This window comes from Dasypus novemcinctus, chromosome 23 (assembly GCF_030445035.2).
Source record: "Dasypus novemcinctus isolate mDasNov1 chromosome 23, mDasNov1.1.hap2, whole genome shotgun sequence".
NCBI classification, from domain to species: Eukaryota; Metazoa; Chordata; class Mammalia; order Cingulata; family Dasypodidae; genus Dasypus; species Dasypus novemcinctus.
Genome location: NC_080695.1, coordinates 6,346,378 through 6,352,559, shown reverse-complemented (window position 1 = coordinate 6,352,559; position 6,182 = coordinate 6,346,378).

Genomic DNA, 6,182 nt, shown 5'->3' with positions numbered 1-6,182 from the left:
TGGAGGGCTTGACATGCTCCACTGCCCTAATGCATTGGGAGCCACCATTTCTCTTGAGAGATACAATTCCCTCTACTTGAGAACATCAGTCCTCCCCACGATGTGGGTATACCTTCACTCTCATTATATGGGTCTCTATCCAGTGATATAACCCACTATAGCAAAATGAGCACTCACATACTCCCTAGGAGCCTGCCTGCATTGGGCTATCCCCTTTAAGCATCTTAAACAGGTAACCTTCTTTTGCGGTCACCCCTCGGGCTGAAGTGTGGTTTGCTGGCCTGGCGGGGGAGCAGCCGCAGTAGGCCTAATTCCGCTGCCCCCATAATAGGGTGGTTGGTCGGGCCCACCACCACCCCTGAAGGAAGCTCGGCATGGGCGCAGAGAGCCCTCGGGTCTCCCCTTCTCGGCAGCCATGCTTCTGCGGCTGCCCCTCCTCCCGGATGGCGCCACACGATGCCTGTGGGGTGGCACCCTTCTTCTTCCTTCTCCCTGCGCAGGCGCAGGGCGGAAAATTCCAGTCTGCCCTTTTCCCCTCCCCCGACAGCAGCAACAGCCAGGCGTGGGCGGAAAAATCCAGTCTGCCTTTTTCCCTCCCCCTGACAGCAGCAACAGCCAGGTGTGGGCGGGAAACTCAAGTCTGCCCTCCACCCCAGCAACAGCAGCCACCAATCCCTAAACCCTGCCCCTTCCCCCAGCAACAGTGACAGCCAATCCCTAACCACCACCCCTCCCCCGTCCAGTACCGCCCACTGACCTTTCACTGGCAACCAATCAGAACAGGGCGTGGCTTCGACCAATCAGCCTTCCCCAGCCCCTATAAAACTGTTGCCTCTCCCTCAATAAAGTGGACTTGCGTGTTTACCTTGTCTCCGTGGTAGTTCTTCTGCCATGCGCCCTCCAGTCCTGAGAGCCCCCGACAAGGGCCTGGCCTCCCTTGTCCCCAGTTTGTCACCTGCTTCTCCGGGCGACCCCTTCGTCGCCTGCTTCTCCGGGCGACCCCTTCATCACCGGCTTCGCCGGGCGACCCCGTCAGCCGAACCACGCAACCCCTGTGAGACCAATCCCTCGTCTGCTGCCGGACCGACCCCTCGTCCCAAGTGGGACCGACCCCTCGTCCTGAGCTGGACCAACCCCTCATCCAGAGCTGGACCGACCCCTTGTCCGCAGCCAGACCCCACCTCTACCGACCGAGCAAGCCACCGCATTATTATATTTTTGAAAAAGATTTCTCAGCATTATACTCTCAACCAAATACCTGATAACTCCTATGTTCGTATGTTGCCCCACCCTCCCCCCAAATTCTTGGGCAATATTACCCATCCTCCCACCCCTAGCACCCCCAAGCCCACAAAGCCCCACCCAAAGGTAACCCTATTCCCCCATTTTATCCCTTCCTTGTACAATACTTACCTCCACCTTATCATAGATTTCACCTAGGTAGGTGTCAGCTTACAACCTTCATCTACCCCCCAAATTCCTTTAAGCCTATCATCCAGTCTCTAGTTCTCTGAGGCAGCTTGGTTTACTTATTTCATATCATTGAAGTCATGTAGTATTTGTCCTTCAATGCCTGGGTTGCTTCATTCAACATAAGGTTCTCAAGATTCATCCATGTTATCACGTATGTTTGTAGTGTATTCGTTCTTAAAACTCAGTAGTATTCCTTTGTACATATATACCACATTTTATTTATCCATTCACCTATTGATGGGCATTTGGGTTGATTCCAGCTTTTGGCAATAGTGAACAATGCTGCTATGAACATTGGTGTGCATATGTTGCTTTGTGTCCTTGTTTTGAGTTCTGGGTATATATCTAGCAGTGGAATTGCTGGGTTATATGGCAAATCTATAGTTAGTTTTTTGAGAAACCACACAAACTGTCATCCAGAATGGTTGGATCCTTCTGCATTCCCACCAGCAGTGGACGAGTGTTCCCATTCCTCCACATCCTATCCAACATTTGTAGTCTTCTGTTTTTTTCATAGCTGCCAATCTTATGGTAGTAAGATGGTATCTCATTGTAGTTTTGATTTCCCTTTCCCTGATGGCTAGAGATTTGGAGCATTTTTTCATGTGCTTTTTAGCCATTTGTATTTCTTCTTTGGAGAAGTGTCTGTTTAAACCTTTTTCCCATTTTTAAAATGGTTTTTTTTGTCTTTCTATTTTCAAGATATAGGAGTTCTTTATATATGCAGGTTATAAGCCTCCTATGAGATATATGGTTACCAAATATTTCCTCCCATTGTGTAGGCTCTCTTTTCACTTTCTTGACAAACTCCTTTGAGGTGCAGAAGGCTTTAATTTTGAAGAAATCTCACCTATCTAATTGTTCTTTTGCTGCTCGTGTTTTGGTGTGAAGTTTGTGAAGCCATTTCCTATTACAGGGTCCTGTAGATGCTTCCCTACACTGCTTTCCAAACTCTTTATGGTCTTGGGTGTTATATTTAGGTCTTTGATCCATCTTGAGTTGATTTTTGTATAAGGTGTGAGATGGTAATCCTCTTTCATTCTTTTACATGTGGATATCCAGCTCTCCAGACACCATTTGTTGAATAGGCCATTCTCTCCCAGTTGAGAGGGTTTGGTGGCTTTATTGAATATTATATGACTATACATATGAGGATCTATATCAGAACTCTCAATTCAGTTCCATTGGTCTGTGTGTCTCTCCTTGTGCAAATATCATGCTGTTTTACTATTGTACCTTTGTAGTATGTTTTGAAGTCAGATAGTGTGATACCTCCAATTTTGTTTTTCCTTTTCAATATGTCTTTGGCTATTCAGGGCCTCTTTCCTTTCCAAATAAATTTCATAGTTAGTTTTTCTAGTTCATTAAAGAATGCTGTGTTGATTTTTAGTATGATTCAATTGAATGTGTAGATCAGCTTTGGTAGGATAGACATCTTAATAATATTTAGTCGTCCTATCCATGAACAGGGAACATTCTTCCATTTATTTAGGTCTTCTTTGATTTCCTTGAACAGTGTTGTGTAGTTCTCTGTGTATAAGTTTTTTACATCTTTAGTTAAATTTATTCCTAGGTATTTGATTTTTTAATTTATTATTGTGAATGGTATTTGTTTCTTGATTTCCTCCTGAGCTTGCTCATTATTGGTGTACAGAAATGCTACTGACTTTTGTGCATTGATCTTATAACCTGTGACTTTACTAAACTCATTTATGAGTTCTAGAAGCTTTGTTGTAGATCTCTCATGGTTTTCTATGTATAGGATCATGTGATCCTCAAATAATGAAATTTTGACTTCTTCCTTTCCCATTTGAATGCCTTTTATATCTGGTTCTTGCCTCAGTGCTCGAGTAAGTACTTCGAAGAGTATGCTAAATAGAAGAGGTGATAGTGGGCATCCTTGTCTTGTTTCTGATCTTAGAGGGAAAGATTTTAGGATTTCACCATTGTAAACAATGTTGGCTGTGGGTTTTTCATATATGCTCTTTATTATGTTCAGAAAATTTCCTTGTATTCCAATCTTTTGCAGTGTTTTTATCAAGAAAGGTGCTGTATTTTGTCAAATGCTTTTTCTTCATCTATAGATATAATCATGTGATTTTTTTCTTTCAATCTGTTTATATGGTGTATCACATTGATTGATTTTCTTATGTTGAACCATCCTTGCATACCTGGAATGAATCCCACTTGGTCATGGTGTATAATTTGCTTAATGTGTTGTTGAATACTGGTAGCAAATATTTTGTTGAGGATTTTTGCATCTAGGTTCATTACAGAAATTGGTCTGTAATTTTCCTTTCTTGTGGTGTCTTTGTTTGGCTTTGGTACTAGGGTAATGTTGGCATCATAGAATGAGTTAGGTAATGTTCCTTCTTTTTCTGATTTTTTGGAAGAGTTTCAGCAAGATTGGCATTAGTTCTTTCCAGAATGTTTTGTAAAATTCACCTGTGAAGCTGTCTGGCCCTGGGCTCTTCTTAGTTGGGAGGTTTTTAATGACTGATCCTATCTCTTTACTTGTGATAGGTTTGTTGAGATCATCAATTTCTTCTTTCATCAATATAGGTTGCTTATGTGTTTCTAGGAATATGTCCATTTCCTCTGAATTGTCATTTTTGTTGGAATATAGTTTTTCAAAGTATCCTCTTATGATAGTCTTTATTTCTGTGGGGTCAGTGGTGATATCTCCTTTCTCATTTCTCATTTTGCATATTTGCATCTTCTCTCTTTTTTTCTTTGTTAGTCTCACTAAAGGTTTGTCAATTTTATTCATCTTCTCAAAAATCAGCTCTTGGTCTTGTTTATCTTTTCAAGTGCTTTCTTATTTTCTATTTCATTTAGTTCTGCTCTTTGTTATTTCCTTCCTTCTTCTTCCTGTTGGATTACTTTGTTGTTTTTTTTTTCTAATTCCTCCAAATGTGCAGTTAGTTCTTCAATTTTTGCTCTTTCTTCTTTTTTGATGTATGAATTTATGGCTATATATTTCCCTCTCAGTACTGCTTTTGCTGCATCCCATAGATTTTGGTATGTTGTGTTATCATTATCATTTGTTTCAAGGTAGTCATTGATTTCTTTTGAGATTTCCTCTTTGACCCACTGTTTTTCTAAGAGTGTGCTGTTTCATTTCCATATCTTGGTGTGAAATCTGGGCCTCTGGCCCTTGCAGATTTCCAGCTTCACTCCACTGTGGTCAGAGATATTATTTTGTATGATTTTGATTTTTCTGAATTCATTAAGCCTTTCTTTGTGGCCTAATATATGGTTATCTTGGAGAATGATCCATGTGCACTTGAGAAAATGTATATTCTGCTGTGTTTGGGTGTAATGATCTGTATATGTCTATTAGACCCAGCTCCTCTAATATACTGTTCAAATGTTTTGTTTCTTTAGTGATTCTCTTTTGAGATGTTCTGTCCAGAGTTGATAGTGGTGTAGTAAAATCCCCCACTATAATTGTAGATGCATCTATTCTTTCACTTACTTTTTCCAGTGTTTTCCTCACATATTTAGAGGCTCCCTTGTTAGGAGCCTCAATTTTATCTTATGCACAAATTTTCTCTGTTACCTTCCCACCAAATCAATGTCCAGACACTTCCTGCCCTGCAAAATCCCAAAACAGCCTGGTCCCGAAGAATTTCCAACACTGCCCAGCCACTTCTTTGCTGGAGAGACTATCAGGTGCACTCACTCAACCATCATCTTGCCCTGCCCTCAAAAGATTTATACAACTTGACCAAGCAGGATTTATTCCTGATATGCAAGGGTGGTTCAACACGAGAAAATCAATTATCATCAATCACCTCATTAAGAAGCTGAAGGAAAAAAAAAAACACCACATGATCATCTCAATAGGTGCAGAAAAGGCATTTGACAAAATCCAGTATCCTTTCTTGATAAAACATTTTGACAGGTAGGAATAGAAGGATTACACTGCAGTTTACACTCTCCCCCAGTTCACCCAATGGGCTATGGAAGGACATATATTTTCCAGCATCTGTCCCTGCAGTACCGCCCAGGACAACTCCAAGTCCTGAAGTGCTCCCACATCATATCTCTTCTTCCCTCTCCCTACCCTCAGTGGCTACCATAGCCACTTTTTCCACATCAATGCTACAATTTCTTCTCTTGCTAATCACAATAGTTCCAGAATAGAATATCAGTAAATCCAGTCTAATCCAGCTCTACTTCTCCATCCTGTGGACCCTGGGATGCTTACGTCCACCCCACCTCTATATCAAGAGGGGGCTTAGATTCTGCATGGATGATGGGTGTAATTCTGCTTGCAGTTGTAGGCACTCTTGGCTCCCTGGTGTGGTGGTTGACCTTCTTCACCTCTCTGTTAGCTGGCCAGGGTAAGTCCAATAAATGAGAGGGTAAAAGTTACAAGTCTGCTGAGGCTCAGGGCCTGGCTTTCACATGGACAGTCCAGAGATTCAGGTCTCCTGAGTATACATCAACCCCAGGACCAACCACAGTTCCAGTAAAAGTGACAGAAGAGGCATGTCTAGAAAGGTTACATCTGAGTCAAATTCCAACATACTCAGGAACACAAATTAAATGACAAATTAAATGGAAATTAATCTATAATGTAAACCAGTATCCATGTGGTGCAGCAGTGCTCCAAAATGTATTCACCAAATAAAATGAATGTCCCATGAGGATGCAAGAGGTTGTTGATTTGGGAGGAGTGGGGTGAAGGGGGTAGGGGGGTA